Below are 11,438 nucleotides of genomic sequence, written 5' to 3'. Positions count from 1 at the left end.
TCTGGATGATGTCTAACTCTCAGCTGTCTGGTTTTGTTCCCAGATGGTTTGTAGGGATAGTTCAAAGCTAGAACCATTTCTCCACCACCTTCCCCAGGAGTTTTGGGACCACACCCAGCTCTGATTCTGTTGATCTTTATTTGTGGCCAGTGTATTTGCTGGCTTATGGTGCAATTGCTGTTGTTTTTTCTGTGGAGCTGTTGGTCATGTCATTGTTCTAAACCTCATTGCGGTGGTTAGGGTGATGCTAAAACCTGTTGTGTTTCCTGTTGCTGATTTTATGGTACAGGCCAGCTGCATCATACACGCTGACTTTAGAACATAATCCCCGCATAAGATGTGACTCCACTGTATATTTCTAGATAGCTGCTGCTGCATTGCTGACCCCAAATATTCAAAAATCATGAGACACTCCAAAAAAATCACAAGATTGGCTTAAAAATTAAAATGTTTAAAAAAAAAAACAACATTTTGGGTTCCCTTTATTTGCCTTCTGGCTGTTAAGCCTTTAAGATGTGGTCATGTTTTCAACCATCTTTCCACAACAATGAAGACTAGAAACTTGTTTAAAAAAATGAATGCTGAGATTCTCAGGCCATCACATGATTCCAGGAGCCTGGGACTTTAAGAAAAACACCACTTATCATGAGTTGGCAGTGCCGTTGCTATGATACTGGTATCACTGATATAAGACAGTGAGTGTCATAAACAGATAGCTAAGGGTTAATGTTCTTTTACCTGTAAAGGGGTAACACCAGTAACCTGAAACACCTGACCAGAGGACCATTCAGGAAACAAGACTTTTTCAAACCTGGGTGGAGGGAAGTTTTGGGTGTGAGTTCTTTGTTCTTTGTCTTGTGTCTGTGCCCTCTCGGCTCAGAGTGATTTTTCTATCTCCTGGCTTTCTAATATTCTGTTTCCAAGTTGTAAGTACAAGGATAGTAAGACAATAAGTTTATATTGTTTTTTTGTATTTACATGTGTGTAGTTGCTGGAATGTGTTAAATTGTTTTCTTTTGGAATAAGGCTGTTTATTAACTTTTTTTTTCTTAAGCAATTGACCCTGTAGATTGTCACCTTATACAGAGACTATTTTTAATGTACTTTTCTTTCTTTTTATAAAGCTTTCTTTTTAAGACCTGTTGGAGTTTTTCTTTAGTGGGGACTCCAGGGAATTGAGTCTGCAGCTCACCAGGGAATTGGTGGGAGGAAGAAGTCAGGGGGAAAATCTCTTTGTGTTAGATTTACTAAGCCTGACTTTGCATACCCTCTGGGTGAGGGGGGGAAGAGGGATTAGCTCTCTCGGTACTTGTGTTTCCAGGACTGGAAACAGGGAGGGGGGAATCCCTCTGTTTAGATTCATGGAGCTTGCTTCTGTATATCTCTCCAGGAACCCAGGGAGGGAACACCTGGAGGGGAGGAGGGGGAAGGGAAATGGTTTATTCCCCTTTGCTGTGAGACTCAAGGAATCTGAGTCTTGGGGTCCCCCAGGGAAGGTTTTGGGGAGACCACAGTGAGCTAGGCACTATATAATTCCTAGCTGGTGGCAGCCGTACCAGGTCCAAGGTGGTAACTAAGCTTGGAAGTTTTCATGCTAACACCATATTTGGACGCTAAGGTCCAGATCTGGGAAAAAATGTTATGACAGTGAGACAGAAGGAACAAGGCAGCATTGTATAGTGCCTAGACCTGGGCACAAGGAATCATGAGACTTGAGTCCTTTTCCCAGCTTTGCCCCTCGTTCACTGTGGGGAAAGTCATGTCTCAGCTCCGTGCCTCACTTTCCCTATCTGAGAGTAAGTGTAGGCTCCCAACATGGTAGTCCTGTCTGGAAATTTGCTGCGGGTGGGGAAATCCCAAACATTTTCAAGACTTATTATTTTTTCATCTACATTTTATTTTCATCCAAATTTTCTGGTGCTGTAGTGGGAGCCATGAGCTGGCCCAGGGAGCTCACTGGAGTCCCTCCTCATTTACACTTAAGACTTCACTTTCCAGGGCTCTCAGGCAATTTCCTTTTGCCAGCATGACACTCACCTTAAAGAGAAATTCCAATTCCTCCTACTGACCTATTGCCTCACTTTTAAGTCAGAAATTCTAATGACAAATAAAATATCAAGGTAGAGACTGAAAGTAACACATGCCATGATGGAAACAAATGGTACATCCATTTAACTGGAAACCTATGGTACCCTGCGGCAATATGGACATGGCCTCATATGGGGGGGCGGGGGGAGGGATAATTTAGTGGTTTAAGCATTGGCCTGCTAAACCTAGCATTGTGAGTTTAATCCTTGAGGGGGCCTGTACACGAGTGGAGCCGGGGCTTGACCCTCTCTGGGGGAGGAGGGGAGCCACACCCGCTCACTACACACCGGGGTGGGTCCGGGAAGATAGCCGGCAGTCCTCTCGGCAATCCCCAGCCATGTGGGGCAAGGGGCTCAGGTCCTTCGGCAGGTCTGAGCAACAATAACATTTAAGGCCCCAGCCCTCAGTCAGGGCAGGGCAGCAAACACTGAGTCAAGAAGCTCAGGCCCTGGGGCAGGGCTGAGCAACAGTAACCGGCTTCGGACTCCTCAGGCCAGGGAGAGAGGGAGTCTGCCACCCCTGAACGGGTGGCAGGGGGGACGCAGGCCCTCCCACTCCCCTGCGTCCCAGTCCGGGGCCCTAGCAGCGGCTAGTGATCCACCACTCAGTCAGTGGGGATCCTGGCCGCAACACACTGACATAGGATCCGTCAAGGCTGCAGCCAGACTGGGGTCAGCTGCCCCTGGGCTACTTCCATACTCCCCCTCGGGGCCTACCTGGGTCCTGACGTCGGCCTCTGCAGGGTCCAGGAGCATGGGCTCTTCGCGGCCGGGGCTGGGTGGCAGGTCCGGCAACTCCTCCGGAAAGTCGGCCCAGGGTAACTTCGGGTAGCAGCCGCGGGGAAGCTCCGGCGGTTCCTTTGGGTAGCAGGCGCGGAGGAGCTCCGGCGGTTCCTCTAGGTAGCAGGTGTGGAGGAGCTCCAGCAGGTCCTCCCGGTAGCGGGCGTGGGGGAGCTCTGGCAGCTCCTCCTGGTAGCGGGCGCGGGGGAGCTCTGGCAGCTCCTCCTGGTAGCGGGCACGGGGGAGCTCCGGCCAGTCTGCGCGGCTGCCCTGGGTCGCAGGTGTCTCCCAGTCTCGAGCTCCCTGAGGGACATCTGCTCGCTCCAGCTGCTGGCGCCTGACTGAGCTCTGAGGGCCGGCCTTTATAGTTCCAGGTCGGCGTCTGACCCTTTGAGGGGCGGGCTCAGAGCTCTTTAGCTCCACCCACTCTGGCCTCCGACTGGGCTCTTCCTCCTCTGGAGGACCCACGGCTCCCAAACTGGCTCACTACAGGGCCACTTAGGGATCTGGGGTACACAAGAAAAATAGTTGGTGTTGGTCCTGCTTTGAGCAGGGGGTTGGACTAGATGACCTCCTGAGGTCCCTTCCAACCCTGGTATTCTATGATTCTATGAAAACCTACTGTGGCTCCATAAGAATACACTGTGTGCAGGGGTGAAATAGACTACACAGCTGTGACCCTAACTGCATCCCAATGCTAGAGGGCAAGGGGCTCATTAGTACGTGGAAGTGAGTTTCAGATGGCCTGACCAGTTGAGCATACCCTAACGCACTAATGTCAGACCTGTATCTAAAGGGTTCCCACTAAGATATCAATAGGCAGCTAATAACATACTGATCCTTAGTCTTATTGTGTGGTAAATGTACAGAGGACATAGTCAAAATGACAAGTGGGTCTGCCAGACTGGACTAAAGTTACCCCATCCTAGATAAAGGACTGTGGTTCAGCCACCTGGAAGACATCTCCAAGGTCCATTGAAAGACAATAGGAATGCAAATTAAACAGAGCCATCAAGACAGTAGGGTGAGGAGATTAAATGGACTTTACCTGGGGGGGAACCTTCTGAAGAATCCATTGCAGAGGTTCATTGCACTATAAAGAGAGGGGCAAAGAACCCCAAGACATCTCTTACCAAAGAAGACAAAGGAACCGCTCATTGGATTTTGTGGACCCAGAGTGGTAAGGAAACTACCTTGAACACAGACTGTAGCTTGTTTTGTTAAGTCTTAGCCTCTGGAATTCGCTTTCCACTTTTATTTGCTTGAAACCATTCCTAACTCTAGGACCTGCCGAAGGACCTGAGCCCCTTGCCCCACATGGCTGGGGATTGCCGAGAGGACTGCCGGCTATCTTCCTGGACCCACCCTGGTGTGTAGTGAGCGGGTGTGGCTCCCCTCCTCCCCCCAGAGAGGGTCGAGCCCCGGCTCCACTTGTGTACAGGCCCCCTCAAGGATAAAACTCACAATGCTAGGTTTAGCAGGCCAATGCTTAAACCACTAAATTATCCCTCCCCCCGCCCCGCCATATGAGGCCATGTCCATATTGCCGCAGGGTACCATAGGTTTCCAGTTAAATGGATGTACCATTTGTACCTGAACTCACTTAGAATCCTACCTCCCTTTGTTAATAAACTCGTTTTACTTTGTAATCTAAACCAGCCCAGTGCTCGTTGGAGGTAAAGTGAATGTTAATTCCAGTTAATGTGGCAAGCTGCTGGGTATTGTGTCCTTAAACGCACAAATTTGAACCTTAATATCTCTCTGAGTGCTCCAGGAGAGGGATGGATATTGCAGAGCACACGGCTTTGAGAAAATTCAGGGCTGGGAGTGGTGTGGGGAGTCACCCCTACACAAGGTAACTGGACAAGAGAGACTAGAGCGGGGTTGCTGTGCTGTGGGCAGGCTGGTGGGGTCAGAGATGCTGAACCAGGGCTGCACAGCACACAGTGACTCAGGAAACTGGAAGCATCCAGACAAGAGAACCACAGCAGAAGCAGAGCATTTTAAGGAACCCAGGGTTACAGGGCAGGCGGTAACACAGTCTCTGACTTGTCTGGATTGTACCCCAGAACATGACAACAGGTGATGAGAAATGTTTAGGCGCCAAGGAACCATGGGTGTCGGGAAGATTATGGAATGCAGACAAGCCGTCTTTCAGGCACTGCCTTTTCCAGGAGAGACACTATGCAAGCTAAGGCTTGCAACTACTCCACTTCTGCAAACTACTCCACTGACTCCCACAGAGATTTGCAGCACAGAATAGTTTGCAGAACTGGAGCCTAAAGTTTCTTTTCCTTGTGTTTGTTAGTTGGATTGTAATCAACAAATGGAATTTCCTTCTGCATTACAACGACAACGGCTCCTCTGGATCCTGTATTCCATCTCCATGTTTCTGCTGATCGCACTTTTCTTCTGCAGTTTGCAGTAGTTAAAATGTTTCTTTCATGCAGATCATTAGTAATAATTATTGCACACTGAGCTGATTTTTGACTGGTGTTGTCTGAGGCTTTTGGGAGCCAGACCATCCAAAACCGGAAGTGAAATAGCTGTAAATAGCTCATACATTATGCTATGTTCTGACAATAGAACTGAACCAAATCAATGAGGAGGAGGGATAGCTGAGTGGTTTGAGAAGTGGCTTGCTAAACCCAGGATTGTGAGTTCAATCCTTGAGGGGGCCATTTGGCAATCTGGGGAAAAATCTGTCAGGGATGGTACTTGTTCCTGCTGTATGGAGATTGAGGGAAGTCCCAGATAACTGGAAAAAGGCTAATGTAGTGCCCATCTTTAAAAAAGGAAAGAAGGAGGATCCAGGGAACTACAGGCCAGTCAGCCTCACCTCAGTCCCTGGAAAAATCATGGAGCAGGTCCTCAAGGAATCAATTCTGAAGCACTTAGAGAAGAGGAAAGTGATCAGGAACAATCAGCATGGATTCACCAAGGGCAAGCCATGCCTGACTAACCTAATTGCCTCCTATGAGGAGATAACTGGGTCTGTGGATGAGGGGAAAGCAGTGGATGTATTATTCCTTGACTTTAGCAAAGCTTTTGAGATAGTCTCCCACACTATTCTTGCCAGCAAGTTAAAGTAGTATGGGCTGGATGAATGGACTATAAGGTGGACAGAAAGCTGGCTAGATCGTCGGGCTCAATGGGTAGTGATCAATGGCTCCATGTCTAGATGGCAGCCGGTTTCAAGTGGAGTGCCCCAAGGGTCGGTGTTGGTGTTGGAGCTGGTTTTGTTCAATATCTGCATTAATGATCTGGAGGATGGCATGGATTGCATCCTCAACAAGTTTGCAGATGACACTAAACTGGGAGGAGTGGTAGATATGCTGGAGGGTAGGGATAGGATACAGAGGGACCTAGACAAATTAGAGGATTGGGCCAAAAGAAACCTGATACGGTTCAACAAAGACAAGTGCAGAGTCCTGCACTTAAGATGGAAGAATCCCATTCACTGTTACAGACTAGGGACTGAATGGCTCGGAAGCAGTTCTGCAGAAAAGGACCTAGGGGTTACAGTGAACAAGAAGCTGGATATGAGTCAACAGTATGCCCTTGCTGCCAAGAAGGCTAGCGGCATTTTGGGCTGTATAAGTAGAGGCATTGCCAGCAGATCGAGGGACTTGATCATTCCCCTCTATTCGGCATTGGTGAGGCCTCATCTGGAGTACTGTGTCCAGTTTTGGGCCCCACACTACAAGAAGGATGTGGAAAAATTGGAAAGAGTCCAATGGAGGGCAACAAAAATGATTAGGGGGCTGGAACACATGACTTATGAGGCGAGACTGAGAGAACTGGGATTGTTTAGTCTACAGAAGAATGAGGGGCAGTTTGATAGCTGCTTTCAACAACCTGAAAGGGGGTTCCAAAGAGGATGGATCTAGACCAGTGGTTCTCAAACTGGGGTTTGCAAAATGTTACCGTGGGTTCTCGGGAAAAAATTCCCTAACGGTGGACAGAGCTGTCCCTAGGGACCCCGGGCAGCACGGGGCCAGCAGCCCAGAGCCCCTGGACTTCCAAGAGCTAAGCAGATCAAAGCAAGCATACCTATCACACTTTGGAGATTTAAACTTCAAGACTCCTTATAAGAAACAGAAAGGGAGGTGAATATTTTTTGCTGTTTTTAAAATTAAATAGACAGCTAGTATTGTGTTTAAAATTATTATGAAGAACAAATTTAAGCTTTGTTGTAATGTGCGCTGTTTGCCTGGACTGCTAAAAGCTTGTGTAGGAGGAACTCTTTTGAGTTGGCTTCTTAAATACCTTCATGCTGTTTCACATCTGATACTCCTTGATGAAACATAGGAGCCTTGTCTTATAATAGGCTTATTCAAAGTGACACAAGCTACGAAAGTGAAATCTTGGAAGAGTGTTGTTGTTTTCATAATGTAATAAACATACTGTAATGATTAATAATTAATAATAAATAGTAATAAGCATGTCATAAAACAAATTTTATATTTCCAAGATCACTGCTTTTATAATTTATACTCAGGTAAAGGAGAATATTCCTGGAAATATTCATTTTTAAGAGGGGGTTTGCGAGACTTGACGTGCTAGTGAAAGAGGTTCACAGGCTGTTAAAGTTTGGGAACCACTGATCTAGCCTGGTCTCAGTGGTGACAGATGACTGAACAAGGAGTAATGGTCTCAAGTTGCAGTGGGGGAGGTTTAGGTTGGATATTAGCAGGGCCGGTGCAAGGATGTTTCGCACCATAGGTGAAACTTCCTCCTTGCGGGACCCGGTCCTCATCCTGAGGCACCCCCACCATGGCAGCTACCCCCCTCTGCCCTGAGGCACCCCCCTTGCGGCAGCTCCCCACCCCGCACCCTCCACCTTGAGGCACCCCCCCACATCCCAGCTCACCCCTGCTCCGCACATGAGCACCCCGGGTATGCAGTTACTGCTTCACTTCTCTCGCCTCCCAGGCTTGCGGCACCTAAGCTGATTGGCACCGCAAGCCTGGGAGGCAGGAGAAGTGAAGCAGCTCACCCCTGCCCCACCTCCTCCCCGAGCACGCCATGGCTGCTTCACTTCTCCCGCCTCACAGGCTTGCGGCGCCAATCAGCTTAGGCGCTGCAAGCCTGGGAGGCGGGAGAAATGAAACAGCCATGGTGTGCTCAGGGAGGAGGCGGGGCAGGGGTGAGCTAGGGAGCGGAGTTCCCCTGTGTGCCGCTCCCCCCCTTACTTGCTGCAGGCGGCCCTCCCCGCGCCCCCCTGCCCCAGCTCCCTCTGCCTAAATGCCGGCGGCGACTGGGGCGGCTAAAGATCCAGCCGCCGCGGTCACGGCCAAAGAAAATGGCGCTCCTCAAATCCCAGCACCCTAGGCGACCGCCTAGGTCACCTAAATGGTTGCACCGGCCTTGGATATTAGGAAAAACTTTTTCACTAGGAGGGTGGTGAAGCACTGGAATGTGTTCCCTAGGGAGGTAGTAGAATCTCCTTCCGTAGAGATTTCTAAGGTCAGGCTTGACAAAGCCCTGGCTGGGATGATTTAGTTGGGAATTGGTCCGGCTTTGAGCAGGGGGTTGACTAGATGACCTCCTCAGGTCCCTTCCAATCCTGATATTCTGTGATTCTATGATTGCAAGGAATCCAACCACAAGAGGTCTGACGTCAGTGTAGCGACTCACAAACCATGTGAAAAGCTGGATAGGTGTTACCAGTGGATCCATGGGATTCTTCTGAACTAGAGAGTATTGCAAGCAATAGAAGGCATAAAATCCCAGTTTCTGAGTAGGCTTATTTCTTCTCCATCCAGTCATTTTGTAGCCAGTGGTAAATTAGTTCAGTGGGATATATTTCAAATGAGATTGTATCATAGTATAAATGATACTTTCAATTGAGAGAAAGGAGATCCTTCTATGGGGACACACTGCTGCAAAAGATGGGTATGAAGGAGGCTGCAGCATCAGAATGCATTCTGAAAAATAAAGGAGTGAGATTTCTCAACAAATAAATGACCAAGCTTATTAGTTGAAATCAACTATGTATTTCACTTTTAATTATTAGACGGACATTGAGCCTCTGTTGAACATGGGATTTTGCAAATGATCAAGGACACCCGAAAACTTGATTCAGCATCTTCCCAGGCGAGCAGTTTTGTTCTGTTCTACAGGGTTCTGTTTTGTACACACTATCTGAAATATACAAGTCCTTGACTTCTCCACCAGGGAGGCCTATTCTTTTGGCCATTGGTAAAGTGACCCTATGTCCCCAGTTTCCAAGGACAGTCCTGAGTTTCCATTTGATGGCCCAGTCTCCCTGGAACTTCTTTTGATGACCTGGCCCTCGTGGTCACAATAGGAAATGCTGGGTGCTGAGCTCTTTTGAAAACCTGGTCCTTGGTCTTTTTTTTCTGAGTGATCAGTTCATTTGCCCCAGTCTCTGCTGCTGTTGGTCATTTGAGAACATTTGTTATTTGCCAGGCTCAGCTGCCCCCGCATTGCTATTGTGTGAGAACCACTCTGCAGAGTCTGTAAAACATCCCTTCCCCCATTCTCTCTGCCCTTACTCATGGTGTTGGTCAGTTACCACTCCCCTTGACAAGCACCACCAAACTGGTGTTTTCACGTTCTCCAGCATTTCCCAGACTTTAGCAAATTGAACCCCCCTCACCCTCCATTTTAACAAAATGTAACCAATTATGACCTCCCATCCCCCGCAGCCCCATCATGTATTGCTGAAGGCCTACCTGAAATGAGCTTTCAATCAGAATAGATAATGTAGAGCTTCATAATATACTACACCTCTACCCTGATATAACGCAACCCGATATAACCCGAATTCGGATATAACGCGGTAAAGCAGTGCTCTGGGAGGGGTTCGACTGCACACTCTGGTGGATCAAAGCAAGTTCGATATAACGCAGTTTCACCTATAATGCAGTAAGATTTTTTGGCTCCCAAGGACAGCGTTATATTGGGGTAGAGGTATACTTCTCCCTTCCCTTCTGCTTTGATTGGCAGTGAAATAGTTAACAATGTTGGCACTTAAAATACCATCACTGGCATTTGAGGTTGCACCTATTGAAATGAATGGAGCAGTTCACAGCATGAAGCTACTGTTTCAGACTCTCTGCAAACTCAGAGAGCTGGCATTGCATTCATTACACTCAGCTCATTAACCGCTAGTGATTTCAAACCCACATCTTCAAAGTTATCTAGACCCCTAACTGCCATTGATTTCAATGGGAGTTAGGCACCTAAATACCTTTGAGGATCTTGGCCTTACTTTCTTAAAGTGAAAGTTTAGATTTAGAACTATTCAGAGGTCTGCACAGGCCACGTCAGCCAGGCAGTTGTCCTCTCCCTCCCATCCTGGGATGTGGGGATACCACACACTTTGGAATATGCTGATTTATTCTATTCAAAGATTGTGGCACTATATGAACTTTTTAAAACCTCATGGCTTCTGGTGACTTCGTCTCTGGGACTTGCTCTAGTCCTAGTGTTTGTTTGTCTGTGATATGTGATTGACATCAGTCGATACTCATGAGTGTACAGCGCTTTATTTCCTATTCACAACCTGAGGCTTTTGTATAAAGCAGGTTTTTGCTCCTCAAGATATAGGAAGGCGCTTCTGTATTGAAATAATAGTCAGAGACAAGATTTTCAAAAATAGGAGCCTAACTAAGTGTTACCATCTCTCGTGATATTATTGCAAGTCTGATGATTCTTACTTGGTAGTTGGCTCTCAAAGCCCTACCTCCCGGAGTCATGTGAATATGTGAGAATCTCGCTTTCGTTAAAAACAGGACATTTCTAGTCCTCTCGGTGTGGAGAAAACCTTCAAAACATGACCTATATGTACTGCAAAGGCTCAAAACCCCAAGTAAAAAGAACCCATGATGTATTGTTTTTAAAATCCTCCTAAAGTTTAAGCCAATCTCCTGATCACAGGGGGCCTGACTCATGGTTTTTGAGTGCCTGGGGTTGGAAATACTGTTAACTGGGCAAATATCTAGATGAGTTGATGCATCCTTGGAAGACCTCGGCATGCCCCCAGGGATATGCGTACCCTTGGTTGAGAACCACTGCCTAGCTTTTACTTTTGAACTATGAATTCTATTTGCTGTCTGCAGGCCTGACCCAAGCCCGGTGAAGACACCCAGGGACTTCACTGGACTTTGATTCAGACCTTGTTTCTCTCATATATGATTCATTAGTGACTTTAATGATTAAGGTTGGGATTTTCAAAGCTGTATAAGATAATTAAGCCGCACAGAAATATTCAAGTACTATTTATTCCAGTATGTTCAGGAAGGCTATTTTGTGTGTGTTGGAATTCCCCAACCTTTACTACTTCTAATTTGCTGAGCTGTAGCCACAGCAACACGTAACTGTGTGGGGTGGGGTGGGGTGGCTGGGGACCCATACATGTGACACCATTTTCTTATAAATACTCCTCATTATCGGCGCATTATCTGCCAGATGTTAAACTCCTCCTTCGCAAACTGCTGATCTCGACAAGTTCTAGCCCTGTTTGACTTCCCCTTTTTTTAAAAAAAAAAATCAGGGTACAGCCTGTGGCTGATGAAAGGGCTGAGTTGCAGCCTCTTCTAG

Source organism: Gopherus evgoodei, chromosome 8 (assembly GCF_007399415.2).
Source record: "Gopherus evgoodei ecotype Sinaloan lineage chromosome 8, rGopEvg1_v1.p, whole genome shotgun sequence".
Classification (NCBI taxonomy): domain Eukaryota; kingdom Metazoa; phylum Chordata; order Testudines; family Testudinidae; genus Gopherus; species Gopherus evgoodei.
The sequence above is the reverse complement of the archived record's forward strand: the minus strand, read 5'-3'. Positions refer to the sequence as shown.